Source organism: Lonchura striata, chromosome 4 (assembly GCF_046129695.1).
Source record: "Lonchura striata isolate bLonStr1 chromosome 4, bLonStr1.mat, whole genome shotgun sequence".
Taxonomy (NCBI): Eukaryota; Metazoa; Chordata; class Aves; order Passeriformes; family Estrildidae; genus Lonchura; species Lonchura striata.
The window spans coordinates 12,463,841-12,483,265 of NC_134606.1; the positions used below are offsets into that span (position 1 = coordinate 12,463,841).

Sequence of the window (19,425 nt, forward strand, 5' to 3'; positions counted from 1 at the left end):
TAAAGTAATTGTACCACCACATATTTTAATGCACATTTTATGCAGACTGCGTAGCTAATGCTGAAGATACTGACTAACATGAGTAATGTTTTGCTAATCTCCAAAATATAGAATTAATAGAGAAAAATCACAGTATTGATCAGGAGTGGTTGATACTATAAAGCTGTGTCCCTGTTGAACCAAAGCATTTAAAGCATTATGTGAAACTGCATTGTAACTGCAATGCTGTATTGGCCAGGGGGTAACAATTGACTCAATAGCATGAACTCAGATGAAATGTGCTGAACTGAGGACACTGTTAAATTGACTTTCCTCACTGAAACAAAAGCTCCAGTGCCTGCTTTTACACTGTGTCAGTGATTGAAAAAGCTTATGAAAACACTCTTCTTGCTGTATGATTTTTGTTTTCTCTCCAGGAATGAGTTTACCAGTTGGTTCAGTCTGTATTATTTAACAGTGAAGAGAGGTATCCTGATGTTCAATTCAGAGAATAGAATGAACTAGGATGTTGCAATAACTTAGAATGCAGAATGCAAGGTAGACTCAATAGAAATGAACATTTAAAGTTTTATCTCAACCGTAAATAAGTTTTATTTAAATTTCATGTTTTTTTTTTTTTCTTAGTTTTATTTAGATAGAGAAAACCCTCTATGCTAATTTTTAGGAGTGTTAAATTTCAAATAAGCACATTGATCTTGAAACACTCAATAAAGTCAATAGAACCATTTCTGGTGACAAACTCACATCTGTCATTTTTTTGCATAATGGTCACTGACATATAATCTATTTTCTTGCCTTACCAAAAATAAATAAATAAATAAATAAATAAAATTAAGCCAGCAAAAGTGAAGTGGAAATATATATTATAATAGTTGTAAAATATACAATTTAAAATTTGTCTTATGTAATTAATGTATTTTTAGCTGAACTACCATGTTTAATTATGTTTCCTTTTCATTTTAGAAGGCTGGGTTTCTTGCTCTCAATGATTCTGGTCCATCACTTGGACTTGGCCAGGACTTGGGCTGTGCAATGTTGCTGAGTCAGCCAATTTGTATAAACTACTTACCTGCCTCTCTGAGCTGTGTAATGCTTGCTTTGATTGCATTCAAGATCCACACAGTCTTAACCTAGGATGCTTCATCATACCCTTGAAATGCAGCAGCTTTATCCTTTACTGAGGTACAGAGAAATTAAGTCCAAAGTCATACAGAATTTGGGTCTCAAAGGGACAAAACAGGGTATCAAAATCTGGTCTAAATCCAAGGGCAGTGCACTAAGCAGTGGATCCCTTTACATCAAGAAGGAAGGGCTGACACATTTTTACCTGATACAAATAAATGTATTAAAAGCTGAGATGTAATTTTAATGGGAGATTGATTTATGTTTTAACTAAATAAATAAGAATTTATGGCTGGAGAAAGGCAGCTTGAGGGGACCTTGTCACTCTCTACACCTACCTGAAAGGAGGTTGTAACCAGGTGGGAGATGACCTCTTCTCTTGGGTAACTAGTGACAGGAGGAGGGGAATGGCCTCAAACTTGCACCAGAGGAGGTTTAGATTGGATATTAGAAAAATTTCTACACAGAAGGTGTTGTCAAGGATGTGCTGCTCAGGGAAGTGGTGGAGTATGAAGGTATTTTAGAGATGTGTAGATGTGACACTTAGGAGCATGGTTTTGTTTGCTGGACTTGACAGTGCTGGGTTAATAGTTGAATTTCATGATCTTAAAGGTCTTTTCCAACCTAAACGATTCTGTGATTCTGAATAGATTTAGTGCTTGTGGAAGGTGCCATATTGATTACCTGGGACAGGCAGGAGTCCTATATTCATTAATAGACACGATAATTTGCATTGATATAGTTACTGAAAGCTTGTGTGGACTTGAAAGTGGTACTTTTCTGCAAAAATGAGAGTCCACAGCCTGTATTTTGATCCTTTGGTTGCCTGAATGCTTAGATCACTATTCATGGAGGAAACATGTTACTGGATTCCTTATGAGATTCCAAGTACTTACCTTGCTGCTCCATCTTCCTACATCTTTCACGCATCAGAGTTTCCTCTCTTTCAGTGTTTCCTCTGTCTGCCCCATTATGCCTCTTCCACATTTCACTCCCTCTTCACCTGCAGTGCTGTTAACCATTTTTCACAGCTCCTGGCAACTGGCTGGACAGGAGACAGTGGTTGCTGCAGCTCACTTGTATTTAGGTATGTGCTCATTTTAACCAACACATCTGTGCTGACTTAGTCAGGATGTCTTGACTCTCTTTTTGTTATGAAAATTGAAATAACTTTCTGATTAATTATTGAAAATGCATTCTATTATCAATGTATAAATTAAATACATGCTCTTCTGTATACTATTTTGGTATAGATGCTATATTAAGGGTACAGGATGTTTGGCTACTGTTATCTCTAGTTTAAAATTAGGTACTCTTTGCAATTCTTCAACATCTTCCTGTGCACATTAATTTTAAATGTGTCTTTGCTGCCCTTGCCATTAATCTAAACACAGTCCCCATGAGTGTAGCATCACTTCTGCTAATCATCCTGTCATTTGGATTTATGCAAGTGTTATCTGACGTGACTTACGATCTTTCAAAGGGATGTTGTTTCCATCTTCTTATCAAGGCTTTGGTCCTGTTTCATTAATGATAATAGTAGTCCCATTTTCTTTATTATTATACAATATGTGGTATTCATGCAATAATTCATGGGTTAAGATGTCTTTATAGACGTGCATTTAGGAACAGCTCTTTAGGCTGTTTAAATTGTTTCTGTTCCTTCAGACTAAGTTAATAGTTGAATAATTGTTTTGCTCACAGTTGCTGTATGTTTGTGTCCGGTTTTTTTGGTCAGTGTTTATACTGTGGTGCTCAGGAGAATTTTTTGCAAACAGAAATTTTAGTTTCATGGCTGAAGCCCTTGCTTAGCATCAACTAAGAGCTGATTCTTTGAGCAGTCCTTTTGAAATTCACTGCTTCCTGATGATTAAGTTGCACTTTGCCATGCAAATCTGAAATTAAATCCAAATGATACAAATTAGCTGTATGGACTGAAGATGTACACACCAACTTAAAAGAGAATTTGGTTATTTGGATATTTGCACAGCCCAAATCAGTGGTGAGCTGGCATGAACATGTGCCACTTCATTTATGCAGTGAACACTGGGTCAAATTGGAGAGATTCCTGTGGCTTTCTGTAGCACAGGTACAGGCAGACCAAGCTAGTAGCTTCCTGTGAAAGCCTGGAAATTTATCTTTTGTTTGAATTAGCCTGAGAGTTACCTCAATGCTAAAGATGTTTAATTATTTAAAGATGCTTAAGCAAGTCAGTTATCTAAATATGTATGTGAGGAGGAGGGGAGGAAGAATAATGACTATAGGATTTAGCCTAATATACCTAGCCTGGGTTTTTCAATTTTTGCATATATATTACTGTCTTTGTTTACATATATATTACTTACTTTGTAGCCTTTCTGCAGTAATTGGTAGATGTGAATCAGAGGATAAGCTTGAAACCAGATATTAGAAAGCTTTAATAAGACCATTTCTAGTCAGCCATGTGAATACCACAGCTGTGCTAGGGTCAGAGAGCCTGTTATGTTTGTCTGCAAGTCTGACAGAAGATCTACTTGCCCTTGAGTCCATCTAATCAAATCATAATAGAGTAAATGCTATGAAACATATATCACCCTTTAATAATCAGCTACAACTTCATGACCACCAAAGGTAGTTATCTATTCTATATTAAATCATATAAACTTGTGCTTTTCACATCCCCTTTTTAACTACTTTTTTTTTTCTGCCAAGGTTATACCCAGATGAGGGACTGGGGAAGTCTACCATGAGTTCAGTAAATACTAAGGTAACCCAAGTCTTTGCTGAAAGACATTATTTATTCTATTAATGTTTAATCTGGAGCAACCACTGACCTGCATAATTTGGTAGAGATGGGTATGCTGCTCCCTGAACACCTCAAATGCTCTCATGCTTTCTCCAGTTTTTAGAAGGAATGTAAACAAATAAACACCAAATACTGAACAGTGGAAAAAAGGCGTAAAACAAGCCAAGAGTTGGTATTGCACACAATTTTTCCTGTCTGTTTTTCTGAAACTGCTCTGGGGGCTCATCAGTGTCTCTGAGCTGGTTGGCTGCTCGGGGGCTCTCCTGGCACATGAGGTGGTTCCCAGCACACAGTGTGTGATGTGCTTCTCAGGCACACATCAGCTGCTGCTGGCGTTTGTGTTCTCCCCCAGTGACCCCTGCAGGCACCACGTTACTCATCCTGCCAGTGGGAAGAGACTTGGTGGGGTTGCCCTTAGTGCTATTGCTCCTGCTCAGCCTTACCCAACTTCTATGGGCTCTGAATGCTGAGGCAGCTTCTGAGCCTGTTATGGCAGCTCTTAAGAGCATCACTTGCAATAAGTACTCTAACACCAAGATTAGGTTCATTTCTCTGAACTAGAGTGAACTCTGAATATTATTTGAAACAAATTCTGTGAAGTTATTATCTGTGCTGCTTTGCCTGTGTGTCCTTTTTCCCAGATGTCTTAATCATCATAATTTGATTCAGTCTGTGATCTAAAAATGCTCACTTGACCCTTTGTTTCTAATGTCAACACCCTGCATCTATGCTTGGAAATTCAGTAGCATACTTTCTTCCACTGCAGATACCGATTCCTATCTCTGTCAACTGTATGTGTGGGTGATACAAGTATGAGAAAAAATAGGAAAAACTGTGTAGCCATGTAGCAAATGAGTTTATCTTGTTCCTTTGGCCCCAGTCCATCTGATCTTGGCTGCAGGGGTCTCTTCCAGCACCCCACACTAGGAGCTGCCAATAAAAATTACAACAGGCAAGATCATTTCTTTCTATGTCATGTGAAATTCTTACAGATACTAATTGCTCCCTTGCAGGTGCTGTGAGGGGAGTAGAATTGTCTCATGGGCTGTTAAATACAAGCATTTTTATGTCAAGGATATTATACTATTCTCTCCCACAGGAGAGAACTTTTTTCAATGCCATTAACACTTAGCTCCCTAAAAGATTGAAATCACAGATTTGAAACCATAATAATGTTTAGCACGAAATAACTAATTTAATTTATAAACAATTTATTGACTTTTAGTGAGGTCTTCAGCAGAAGTCCAGATGCCAAAGCATAGTGTAGTGAAGTACTTTGCCAAAAATATATTTTTAAAATTTCTAAAGAAGATAATAAAATCTTTAAATGGTAAAGATTTAAGAAATGCTGCATTACTCACAAGTGTTCTGACACTCTTCTGTTATAGATTAAAACAAAACTCAGTGCTATTCCTTTCTCATTTCATATACCACATATTACATATATATACTATGTAGCACACAAAGTACTGAAATCTCTGCTGCTGCAATCAAGTAAAACTCCTTTCAGGACGAAGGATCAGTACTCATTTACTAGCTTGGTTTAGCATTGTATCAGAAAAATTTGTGCAGTGAGTAGCATTGCTAAAAAGGCTGTGAAAAACTAATTTATTTTACCATTAACATTTCTTCTCTTTCCAGGCTGTCTTAGCAAACTCAGTCTCTCTTGTCCATGTCAAATCAGTGTTCAGACTGCTGGTGTTTCTGGCTCGCTGTCTGGGAAGACAAATGTCCAGTGCAGTTGCAGGAGAGCAGCCCCATGATTTGAGGTTCAGTTTTGCTCTGAACAGCACCAGCCTGTCACCAGCTCTTGTAAGGCAGCAGTTGTGCTCTTCATGGGAAAGTTAATGCCAATGTTTATCCCCACAACATCTCTGTGCTGAGTCCATGCTAATGTCTTTGTGGAAAAAGCCTCTGATTTAAATATAGGCCCATTCTAATACAGAGACACTTTTATGCCAGAGAACTCATAAAGGGTCAGTACTACATTCATTTATTGGTTATACAGCAAAAATGCACAAAGTAGTTCAGTATTTTTTTTAACTGAAGCATCTGTTTGTGATTCCTGAGTAGATATCATATATCAGAGTAGAACAGAGTTTCAGTGCCTCAATAAAACCAAATTCCAAGTGACAGCAGATGGAGCAGGAGCTGGGATTAATTGTTAAGGAAAATGAGTGCTGAGGGTGTTTTGTTTCAGTTTTAAGAATCAAACTTCCTGTCCTAGATAACTCTGAGATATTTGGATTTGATACAGATTGATAAGGAGATTACTGTAGCTGGGAGATAAAGAGCAACCTCAGATCACCTGTTTAGGACTTGATTTTTTTTCACTGTAACATGAAAAACTGTCAGTAAGGACACAGTGAAAGAGTACTCAGCTATGGCAAAGTATGCTTTAGGATTTAATAAAACTGGTATGTAAGGACTTATGGGTTAGAAATATAGGGAGTGCACAGTTTGGAGGATCTTCTGAAGATTGATTAAGAAAGTTACAATTTCTCTTTCTGAAGAAAGTAAGAGGCAGACATTTAAGAAAAATGCTGGCCTGGTAGAGAGAGTCTCTGATAAAAATGCTTTAATTATGTTTCCTATGGTAATCTATATGCCTTTAAAGGCAGGTTCCTGCACTGCATGAGGAAAAGAGTTTGTCACCAAGAATGCCTGTTCTGCAAGGTGTGACAGCTGAGTTTGGGTTTGAGTGCTGGTTACCCAGAGGTTTCCTGACATGAGCAGTTCTGTGTAATACACATCCTAGAATGCAAGTGGAAATAATAAATTCCTGCTGTTTCGGGCCCCTGCATGCCCAGGCTGACCTTAGGAAGAAATTATAGTTGTTTAAATGTTGTTACTGGTTCAGTTTTGGAAGTGCTTTGTAGTGGTTTTGACAAGCCACTAAGCCAGCCCTTCAGCAGAGGAGCTGTGGCAGGTCCCTCATCTTAAAATAATAAATAGGATATTGTAACATAAGTACTTAGGTCTAAAGGTGACTTTTTTAACCCAGATCAGAGTGACAAATGTTCACATGTGAACATGCTTGTGTTCCCTTTGTGCTGTTGTGTCTCCAGGGTGGAGATCTGTCAGTTTATTACCCCAGGATATGCCTCCCACATCATGTGTCCCTGCACCGTGCATGTCCAAGGGAAGGCAGAGGCTGTGCTGTCCATTGCCACAAAAATGCAGTCACTCAGCCTGTTGGATGACAAAGACAACACAAATTTACTCATTTGAGATAGAACTTTTATTTGATTTTGACAAAAACAACACAAATTTACTCATTTGAGATAGAACTTTATTTGATTTGGGATTTTTTTTTTACCTTTGAAATAAAAATTGGAAAATCTAGATTTCACACAATTTCTGGAAGGATTAGTCTTGATGACAGATATGAAAAAGTTTGATACAGACAAATAATAGAGAGTGTCTTTCTTCCTTACGCTGAATGTTAGTTAAAGCAAAATAATTTTACTCACCTAAAGGACAAAGAAGTGATACTTAAGTGTTTATTGCCATTCAGTAGATTCTGCATGTTTGCTGATTTATTTTTAATTAATGCATATAACACTTAAATTGAAATTTTTCACAAAAAACCTTTAGTCTGTGATTATATTTGATAGCTTATTCAACAGATGAAGATTTAATATTTTTAGAACAACTTTAGTTTAACAACCTACCTTTTCTAACAGAGATATCTTTCGACCTACCTCAGGTAAAATGGAAAACTGCCCTGGCAAATACCATACTGTAGTGAATAGAAGAGAAAGCTAATGATGAAGAAAACTAGTTGTCTTGGGTAAAATAAAAAATTCTGTGATGCTGATGGACACTACTTCCTTTTTTTTCGCAAGAAGTGTTTGACTCACATCCTAATCCCTAAATTGCACTCAGATTGCATGTGTTGGCCTGAGTGTACTTTTGAAATTAATCCCCTGCCCATTCCTTCTGCTGCAGTATAGATAAAATAGTGCAGTAGGCAAAACTAATTTCTTCAAAGTGACTCCATACTGAAAAATGCTTTCCAGATGCTGATGGTTTTTGGCTCATCAGATCAGACTAAAGCTATTTCAAAAGCAAGCCCCAAAAATTGTCCAGTGTGTCTACTGGGTCCTCAATACCAGTTCTCTTAATATTGAGTTTTCTGTGCTCACATTGCACTTCATTAATTGCTAAGTTAGACAAAGCACAACATATTAATGGTAATTTTTCACTTTTACTGTGCTTTAGCTGCTTTTGTAGTCACTAAAGGTAACTTCAAACACCTCAGTAGGTCAGGCTATATAATGACAAACCTGTTTCCAATGCTCTCTACCAAAATATTTAGAAATTGCCGAAGAAAAGAAGTTCTCTTTCTCCCAGATAATTTTCATAAAACAGGAAATGCCTTTAAAAGCAGATATTTGCTAAGGAAAAAATAAACAAAACCAAAACAAAACAGAATTTCATAATCAGATACTTTTTAGACTGTTGCAAACATATGGTCTTTGTTGTGATAATCATACAATCTTCAAAAAGCTGGTGTAACTTAAGACAAATAAGTTTTTGATGCTAACAGTATATTAAATACTTACTTGTGTGCTTTTAGTAGCACGGAATAGCTCCTGTTAGAGTCAATAGTGAAAGGTAGTTCAGTTAGGCAGGATCAAAGCCTGAGGGAATGCACAATTTCCTTCTAACTTGTGATGCTCTTCATAAACCATTCAATTCTCACCCTTTGTGCATAAGCAGAGGCTCCTGAGAGGGAGCTTTGTTCCAGCACCAGGAGCACACTGCACTGTCTCTAGCTGCAAAACTGCTTTAATCTGGAGGTGACAAACAGGAGAGATTAATGGCTTCAATTTGGGCACACAGAGCCACGTGGATTCTTTAACAAAGGCAGAACTTGATTGCCTGGGATATAGGAAAGAAAATATTGACTTGGTTCATGAGTATAAAATATACATTATTATATAGCTTCTGATATTTTTTCCATCACCATAGAGATGAGAATGCTCCGTACACTAGAGTGCCATATCAGCAAATCTGCGAAGTGCAAGTTTAGGGAAATTTCATGAACTTCTATAGCAGAAGACAGTTCACTAAAAGTGTAAATAAACTGAGGGGTTAGGCAGATGTTTAAACATTTGAATAGTTGTTACATCATTTGTCTTTACAAGAAGATGGTCAAGAGACAGAGAGCCTGAATGATTTCTCCAATACTTTCTAAGAAGTCTGTGGATAAGAAAGAAGCTGAACCAAATTTTCTTGTGCTTTAGGCCCCAGATTAGACTCAAGAGTGACCTACAAAATAACCCTAAAATACAGATGATGTCAACATTGCTATTTGTTGGTGCAAATCCTGGTAGAATGGGGAAAAAATCCAGTCTTTGTACCACTAGGGGCTTTTACTATGCATCTTTTTAGATTGATGTTTTGGATAAGATATTTTAGGCTAGTTTTATCAATGAAAGTGAGGGAAACTTTTAACACAAAAATAAATTTTAAAGGTTTCGGTCATCCCTTTGATACATCTATGTATATTTTTCCTTGTATTTATGTTGTTTTTAGAGACTATTTGACCCTTTTCTGGAAAAGATGAGAAAGACAAGCTAGGATTTTAAGGGAGGTTGCAGAAATTATGTAGATAGATTTTAATTGCTAGCCAGTGTGCTGTTCTCTTTGGTAAAACCTTTTCTTAAGTCAATTAAAATAAAAGGCTTAGAACACAGGAGGGTGCAAAGAGGTGAGAAGAAATGATGTATGGCTATATTAGCTGGAGAGGTGTAATATTCATTTGCAAAGACACAAGGGAATGCAATGATGATGGGACAAAGAAACTCCTCTCATTTTCCTGTTATGCTGGGAAGATTTTTTTCTTGGTGGTTGATGTGAGTGTTGCAAGAAAATGCAGTTAAGACTTTCTGAAGATTAACTTGTGATGTGTAAGACTGAAACCAAGAAACACGAAGTACCATTCAGGCCTCTGTGACGGTGTGACACACTCAGCACTTTTATAAAACCAGGCCATTTAATTATAGCTGGGAGGTTAGGGAAGGTGAGTTTTAAAAATCCTAGCCAAAAGCCTTAAAATATCAAAGGGAAGTAAATCTAAAAGTTAGAAGTGTGAAGCTGACATATGGTGCAATGATTCTTGGGTTGGTGTCAATTATGCAGGTTGATTGGAATTAAATAGAACTCTAACAATACTGAGAAACCAGGTGGATGGACCCAATGTAATCAGCTTCTTTCCTTTGCAGTCTCAACTGGATATCTTTGAAATAAGTGTTTCTGTTGGAAAATGTCTGTGGACTAACAAAATTTTTTACTGCATTTGTGAGGGCCTATCTTGCCTATTCTGTCTACAGACTGCAATTGAAACAATGAGAAAGAAAAGGCCAAATGCAGGAGATGCAAAACCTCTTTGTCAGCTAAATCACCAACAGCATGAAATCAAAGCTAGAAAACCAACAAAGCAACAAAAAATCCCAAATGCAACTGACCATATGATGATAGAACTTTTCAGTCCAAGGATCCTTTAAGCTTTCTGCTCTGTGAGACTCCGAGGCCAAGACTGCAAAGATGAAATATTTTTACAGTGGATTTAGTTCATCCCCATCAGTTCTTCCACTGATACTGGTGGAGGTTTTTTGCAGTGCATGGCTTTGGGGCACTATACTTTGAAGCTCAGTTCCCCTCCTTCCTGAACATAGAATAGTAATCCTGCTGCCTTTGGGAGAAGAAATTTGCTCAGAGAAGAATTATATTAGCATGAAATATTAAAAAATAAAAATAATCTTGCCTGAGAGAGCACAATGAGCACTCATTTGCTGTCTCATGGAGACATTTTGTGACTCTGTGGAAGGTCACCATATGACTTACATGCTGCTGAAGTCACACTTTAGGACCCACTGTTTTGTCTCTTTTGTTTGAATGATTACTTAGAATGAGAATTCTTTGCCTGTCCTGCACCTGAAGCAATAAAACTGCATAGAACTACTAATGTTTTTCTGATCTGTGATCATGTGTGCCCACTCAGGCAGTTTGTGCAGCACTAATGGAGGAAACATTACCATTAACATTAAAAGTAAAATTATATTTTCTGGGTGAAATTCTTACAGGACCTAAGCCTGTACTTTAATGAGAAACCAGAAAAATAAAACAAAAAAATTACCTCAGTTCTCCAGTACCTCTCCATGCTTAACCTTCATCTCGCCATCCTGGTTCTGTGAGCAGCTTTCACCCAGCCTTGGATTCAGGAGCAATGTCTTCTCTTGTCTGCAGAAGAGCTGTCAAGGAAGAATCTAAATATGTGTTGATCTGTTATGAACTTGTGGCAGACTGCTGGCAATCAAATCTCTAGTTGAATGAAAGTCATTGACTCTTAAAAAGAACCTATTAAGTACAGGAAAATAAAAAGCAAATTGAAGATGTCTCTGTGTTTAATGTTGCATTAGCTGCATAACTTGTTGAATGTTCTTCTTTTTGAAATATTGTGGAGATTTAAATAATCTGCAAATCTGGTCAAGGACTCTAGCTTCTACAAGATTCTAATACATTGGTCAACCATAGTATAAAATATACATTGGTCTTAGGACCTCATGAAGAGGTTTAATTGTGTCCTAAACTGAAAACAGAGAATAAACAACAAGTTTAAATAGTGTTGTCATAATATATTGCATGACATACTTTAGAGATAAGTGTTTTTGGAAAAGGAGAGGAAATGGGATAAATGTAACATCATGAGTAGAGTGCATATGAATTTCATAGGCTATTAATCTTTAATCTTTAGAGTTCCTATTTAAGCCTACAAATACATTAATCCAGGCATCAGCTCTTCTCTGCTATCTTGATCATGCAGGTCACAGATGTTGCTATAGTAACCCTGCATTACCAATGCAAAGACAGTGAAGGATCTGGCTATCTAGATAAATAAAATAATTGAAGGTGCTTGCAACAGCTTTCTTCTTAATGTAATGCTTAGATCCATTGAAGAAGCACTTGGTCCCGTGTGGATTAGGGCCTTGCCTTGAGGAGTATGAGAAAGGCTGGCACTTGAAGCCAATTTCCTGTGGAACAAGTTAGTGATTAGAGAGATGCTCTTCCCTAGGAAGGCCCAGATTTGTATCACTGCTGATGTTCTTTTATTCTAGTCGCCAGTCACATTGTCAGAAGACAGACTGCTGTGGATCCTGAGTGTGGAACCTGCTCTCTAGAAGCAGATGTTGTTTAGATACTTTGAAAACCAAGAAAGGGTGTTTTCTGTGAAGCTGAGGTAAGCCCATGTTGTTGAATGCAGTTGTTGAAGACACAGCCCAGTGCTAGTGGGGATCAGACACTTCATCTTACAGGAGAACCTGATTACAGAGGGGTTTGTTACAGGCATCATTAAATGTTGGTGCTGGTCATGGAGACTTGTCTCGATGACAAAGGAATGAGAATTTTCAAGTGAGAAGCAACAAAATTCTGAATCAGATTTGCCTGTGAGTTGTCCATAGTCCGTGCCCTCAAAGAAGCTTTGCAGTATTTTGGTATGTAGAGGACCCATGTGAACTCTACAGATAGGAAAATCCTAATTTGTGTACTTTTTTATACAGTGAGGAAGCATTTTGTGAGAGTTGTTTGCTTTTACCTTGCCTCTGAGTTTTCAGAAAGCACTTCCTTCTTGTAGGAAATTCTTGTAGGAAGTTTGAGGCTATTTTTTGTTTATTTTAGTTAAGCATGGCCACTGAGTTCAAAAGTAATGCAGGAATGCAGATAAATAGAAGCAACAGTGAGTGCAGACATATGGAGTAATGATGATTACTCCATTTTCATTGGAAACCAAGCCTAAAAATACTCCTGTAGCCACAGCTCATCTGTGCTACCAATTGAATTTGCTAGCTAAGTCTAAAATACCACTTGAGCCTAAACCAGTGGGAAGGGAATAAATAAGGGAAGAGTTAAAATTCTAGTCTCCTGTGAGCCTTTGTTCAGCCTTCAGTCCTGCAAAGAAAACCTCTCACTGCTTTAGAAGGGTCCCAACTCTTTTCCTTTTTATCTGGCCCTGAAAAGGCAGATCAGTTTTGCTACTTGCTTTATTGAGACTGTCAGCCTGCTCCTGCTGAGAGGCTGCTGCTGGCTGGGCAGCTTTCTGCAGGGGGAACAAGGGAAAGAAAGATTCTGCATCAGAAATTCCACTTGTATTGCTTTCCTTGCCTCCTTCCCAGCACAAAGGTTGTTTTGTTTGTGCTCAAGAACCAACTAAAAAGTTTGGCTGTGAAATGAGCTCTCTGGAGAAAGGGGAAGGGGTGGAACATGTAGCATACAGCTTCAGACACAAACTTGTACCCACTCCCTCCTCCAGGTCATGGGCTGGAGAGGGCTGTTGCATTAGCTGGTTGTTGTGTTACTTCACATGGCTGCAGGGCAGCTCATCAGACAGCAGTTGCTGGTTTGAATCCTTGAAGAAGTAATTAATAAACTGGAATATATTATTCTCTGGTATAATTAGATAGGAAAAAACTTGACAGAAAAAGTGCTTCCCCCTTGTTGGTGGGACAGGGAATATTTGGGTATTTTTAATTTGCTCACATTGGGTTTTTATTTCAATTCAGAGTATTTGGTGCTGCCAAAATGAGAGAGAAGAAAAGCACTTCCCTTGCAGCTGACACTCACTTAAGCTTCTCAAGGTGGGCATTACTTTAGTAGGCTGAATAATGTTAGACTCATGGAAATAAAAATTCTCCCAGTAGTTCCCACTGGTGTATTCTCATGCAATGTATAGTGTATCAATCTCTGCTGATAAAATAGGTTCTGCCCCTGAAAAGATCTAATCCATGTTGCTTGTATCTTGTGTAAAGAAGGATTTGCAGGATTAGGGAAGTATCCACATTTTTTTTACTTCCTGTCAGAGACTAGGGAGTTTTTTATGTATTAGTCTTATGAAAATGTAGCCTTGCACCAAGCACTGCTGAGCACATTTCAGGGTTTAGGCTCCAGCAATAAGAGGATAGATATAGTCCCTACAACCAAGGCATTTGGGCACTAAATCAGATAGGTAACTGAATGTCTGACTCTGTGCTTAAATCCCTTGGGCAATGATATAGGAAGCTTGAAGGAAATTGTTTATTTCCTTTTGCTTCTGCAAAAGGTGGTGGTTTACATATTTTGAAGTCAAGACAGAATGTGTAATGCCTCCATAAGAAAGTGAAGTTAGTGACATGAGGGTACCTAGAAGTTGCCTAGTGTTATTATGGGCTTGATGCCCTTTCACAGTTTCAGGGCTATAGAATATGCAGGAAAATCATCCACATAATCCCAGTGACTTGGTGTGTTCAAGCAAACGTGGGATATAGAATGTCTGCATAGTTAGCTGTGACAATCTACTTTTGATTTTTTTGGCTAAAAATGGCTCAGAGCGCTGACCTTTGAACCTGGTGTCCAATACTGCAAGTTAAATATTGGCTTGGGGATGACTGGAGAGAAAGCACAATCATTCTGTTCCTCATTGCAGTCTGTGCACAGATGTGAGAAATGGAAAAAGCTGTGGTCTGGGGAGCTGCTTTCCATCAGAGGAACATACCAGTTGGACTAGTTCATCCCAGGGCTGCTGCTGAATCTTCAAAAGACATCACATAAAAATCTATTTATAATGGAGTGAGGAAGGGTGGGAAGAAATAAAGTGTGAACAAACCATTTTATTTAAAAATTAGTTCATGCTTTCAGCAAAGTTCTGGTTTTCCCTGTGAGCTTGCCAACATCCCTTAATTCATATCACTTAGAATAAAATTACTTCTGGCTGTAGGGAAGGTTTGAATTGTCTTTTCTGTATCACTAAATAATGATTGCTTGGGGAGATAGAAAATGTAAATTGAAAATGAATGAGGTATAGCTGGTTATATGTTAGATGCATTATCTCCAATCTGAGACCTTCAGTCAAAAGAGAAGGTCATCTGTAATCATTAAAGAGCACTGCAGCATGTACTTGTATTTTAACTTTTCCTCTTTTTTGAGTTGAATTTTCTCCTCATAACCACTGCAACGCTCTTCTGAGGAAGCATGTGCCATGACCTTAAATTGCCTAAATTATATTCTTTTGTTGTAGTTTATGAGACAGAGGATGCAGAGGATCTTTGCCAAATGGCTGATCTTCACTAGTTTTCTGGAAATGTGAGATTTTTCCCTTTGCTTTGTTTTTCTGAAAAAATCTCACTTTCTACAATTTGTATCTGAACAATTCAAACCATGAAAATATTATACATCATTTTTATGTTCCTGGATTGGAATTGATTTCTTCTTTTCTTCTAGATACATCATTACAACTCCCCTTAAATTACACCAAGTCAGGCAACAGTGTACCAGAGGTACTAACTGCTCCCATGAAGTACCCCTTGTGCTCTGCTGAATGGCAGAGGATGTGTTTCTTAAACCTGAACCTAATTTTTAACATTTAGAAAACAGGGCTGGTATTACTGATGGTAGCAGTGAATAATGTAGTGAATTCTGATCATCTGAGGCAAGATTTACTGGACAAATGTGCTGGATGGAGATGAGTATGGCCTGCCTCAAATTCCCCTCCAAATATTCCCAAAGAAAAGAGCAAACTGAAAGCAGATGGAGACTTCTCTCTCTTGCTGAAGTGGAACTGGTTGTAGTGGGTGTCCTTGTAAACTCCTGGTCTGTCTTCCCATGGAGGAAGAGGGAATCTTTGAAGCCTTGTGTCTCCTGGGGCTACAGCAGGTTGGCATTTCCGAAGTTAGTGGCATTAACAATCCACCAATGAAGTACATAAGCAACAGTGGGATTTGCTATTTAATTGAACTCTGCTTTTCTAGATGTTAATTATACTCCTTGTATGTTTTTTCATGTTTAGTGTATCATTATGCTTAACAGAATGTTTGTTGTTACCTGCTGTGATTTTGAATAATTCACAGATTTAACATGCAATTAGGGACCATCATAAGTTCTCCCTGGAGAAAACCAAAAGTTGCTTTGCTGGTTTTGTGTATTTGAAGACGAGTGAAAGGCAGGTTCTGTCTTCTGTCATCCTTTATCAGAAAGAAAATTTTGAATCAGCCAATAAAATTAAAGTACACATCTCAAGAGTATAGTATGCACATTATATTTGAAATATTTTTATGAAATTACTTGCTTAGCTGGAAATAACCCAAGTAAATCAGCCCTGGACCTCTGCAAACAGCAGTGTGTTGTACTTTCAGTTAATTGTTTCCACAGATGTAGTCAATGACAACATTGTGTTTATCCCATGGCAGTGTTACTGCAGCTCTCAATTTCATTTAGTTTCCTTTTCTTAATGGATGGGTTTACCAAATCTAAAAATAAAATCCTATTTTCCCATCATTACAGGGATTTTCTTACACAGGTTTTGTGAGTTGCCCTGGAAACAAGAAAACACTGAAGTTAGGTCAGAAAAATAAGTGTCATGCCAGCCATTGTTGTTTTGGTTTCTTTGGTTCCGTTGTCATACTGGATAAGTTATGTGGCTGAGAGTCCAGCTGATAGTTGATACTGGCAAGTGGCTTATGAACAAAGATAGGTGTGGTATATTTCTTTTGATGAGAAGAAGGTCAATGGGAATATTACCTGGTGCAAAGTCTCCCTCAGCCTGGCACGTGTTCTGGAGTCTCTGCTCTCTGCCAATGTCTGTGCTTCATTGCTGCTGTCCCAGATTTACATTGACTCCATGTAGTCTGTATCAGCCAAGATCTTTCACAGTGCAAGGATAAAATCTTTCTGGAGATCTCCACAGGTAGCTATGGGATATTTTCTCATTTTTCCAAATGATGAAAACCCTGGTACTCTGAAAATGAAGCAGACCTGTTTAATGTTAATACAAAGGCCATTGACAAAGGTTAACTTTCTTCTAAGTACCCAGATTGTTCCCTCCACTCACTACTAGTTTGCAATCTGCTTAATATATGCACAGTCAGGAAGAATCTGTAAATATAATGCTAAAAGCAGACGCTTGGAACTATTGCTGTTGCTTCTCTTCAGCTTATGCAACTGTTTGCAGTAGCTTGTTGCCAACACAACTGTTGTGTCCTAGTACTTTGGGCTTCATCTTGTAAGTCTCCTGAATATGCTGTTCCCATTACAACACTTTGAACAGATCCATGTGAGGAGGTTTGCAAGACCAAGTCATTAACTGAAAGCCACAAATACATCACCACCTGCTTAATTCATCAGTCTAGAACTGAGCTAGTTCATGAAGTTATGCCAGCTGGAGTCCTGGCTAAAAAAACCAAAACTCTGGTAACCAAACATTTTGACCATCAGAAGCCTGAACCTCAAACCCAGATAAGTCATTCCACCTTCTCCCCTTGCAAATTACTGAAGTTTGTTCTTTCAGAGGTTTTCCAGTGAGTCTTGCTGACCTTTCAACTGCAGCTTTTTGTCCATCTGCCTATTCCATCTGCAACTGCAGCCATCTCTCTGTAGACGGACAGAAAATCTCTGACAATAAATAACATTCTTGTTCCACAAGTATTTAAGTTGATTGAAGGTGATGAGGTGATCCAGGAAATTTCTGCTCTCATAAATTCCTGTGTCTGTTCTTGAGGCATAGTGTAATCTCTGACATTTGTCTGCCACTGTTGATCTCCAAGAACCCCTTATAAAATTATAGCCTAATGCTTTAACAAAGTGTAGGTGGGAAGGATGCATTTTATGTAAATTTAGTCAGGAAGTCTTTGAAACTAATTGCTTGAAGTGAGTGGGGAAAGCTGATGGAATGTGATAGACACACAGATTTTTTTTCTGCTTTTAGAATAGACGCTGTTGATTAACTGGGTTTAGTATAGCACTGCATATATTAACTAAGTATCTGATTGCTCAGTGGATGAGCCTGCTCTGTGCATGATCTAAACAGGCCGTGCTCTGGATTATTACTGCAGATGTGGATTTAGGGAGTTTTGGTGTTACATTTCTGCAGAGAATACCATCGTTTTTGGTATTGAATTATTGTCCTGGCCTAGTCAATATTTTATTAGTAAAAATGGTATTAGACACCAAAACAAGTGTAAAGTTGTATCTGCAGAATAGACCATTTATTCTGAAAAGTCTCAGATTTGGGAGTAATGGGAGAGAAGTCCTCCTTCACAAATGCTCCTCAGCATCAGTACCCCTGAGAGGTGTCAAAGGCTTGTCTGGCAGTCAGCCTGCTAGTTTACATGCCAATCCCTGTTTGGACTTTCTGGTTTGTGCTTGTTAGATGTGCTGATTTGTCTTGTTAGAACAGCCTCTGATCTTTCTTTAAGGCCATTCTGGACACATCCACCATTCTGCAGGCGTGGGCTGCACTCCTTGCTCCTGGTAGATCACCTTGTATTGTACCTATATTTTCATCTTTATAGAAAGCCAGTGGTTTGATTTCCCCACTAGCTGGAGGGTAGAGGTACAAGTTAGAGTTATGTGCTTGATCTAGATCTGGGATATGCATAGATGTCTACATGTATTTGATAGCTGAATAAAGCACATTACTGTGCCTGCTGCAGTAGGCCAAATTTGCTGTTCTCAAGTATGTATGAGTGTGTCATGGGTCTGTGCGTGCTTCCTCTCAGTGCCCAAAGAGCTGGGCACTTGCTGTTGACTTGTGTTCAGTTCCCTGCAAGATAGCTTGCCCTGGTTTAAACGGAGAGAAGATTTTTACAACATCTGAGACTGGATAGACTATTCCATGCTGTGCCTTGTGGGTATGAATCCCTGACCACTTCCATGAGCATTTCACTGGGGTGACTGGTGGCTGTGTGACAAAATGGAAAAGGTCAAAGGAAAATGCAGAACAAGCAGCTGCAAGAATATATGCTGGAGTGACCTCACAAGATAGCAACTAAATTTAGAAGATTATATTAAAATACAACTAATATGAATTAAATCAAAATACCTTCTTTCCAGAAACAAAACTAACTTGAATGGATGAGCACTAATGAATTAAAAAAAAAATTAAAAAGCCTCATGAAAATGATCCAGTGTATCTGTTTGGAAGCACCCTGTGGGGAACATGTAATGTTTACAGGTCTTTGGAAAAGTTGGTCTTTGGAAGACTGTGGTTTCCATGGGTCTTCCTTAACAGGGAAAAAAAAAAAAAAGATGGATATGAGCCTTTGATGAGCAGTGCACAAGGTTAGGTAGCAGTCACAGCATATTCTGCCTTACTTATGTGGGACAGAGAGCCAGATGCATCACTGTTACATAAGCCTGCTGACCTGCATATAGAGCTTTGTGTAATAGGAGTTTCAGAAAAATAAATCCTATTCAATTTAGCTTACACGAAGATAGAAAATCCAGGTATGTTTGCAATGGGAAACTCCACAAAACATGTTATTCCCTAAGGGGCTTGGTTTTTAAATTTAAATTGGGAGGGCTCACCTACTTGGGACAAAAAGGATGGGAGAGGAGGCAATTAATATGATGCAAGGTCAGTCTGCTGACTAATGCTACAGCCTGTATATTTGGGGAATAGGACCACAAGATGTGTTGTACACCAGCCATTACAACCTATTATTCAAATGGTGCAGCGTGAAAGAAGTTCATGCCAATTTGCA

General features: G+C 38.3%; 1 protein-coding gene across 2 annotated transcripts in view; it reads left to right on the top strand.

The window, feature by feature from the left end:
* LOC110481867 (uncharacterized) overlaps positions 1-19,425 on the top strand; it is a 70,316-nt gene that overhangs the window by 36,883 nt on the left and 14,008 nt on the right. The window lies entirely within an intron of this gene.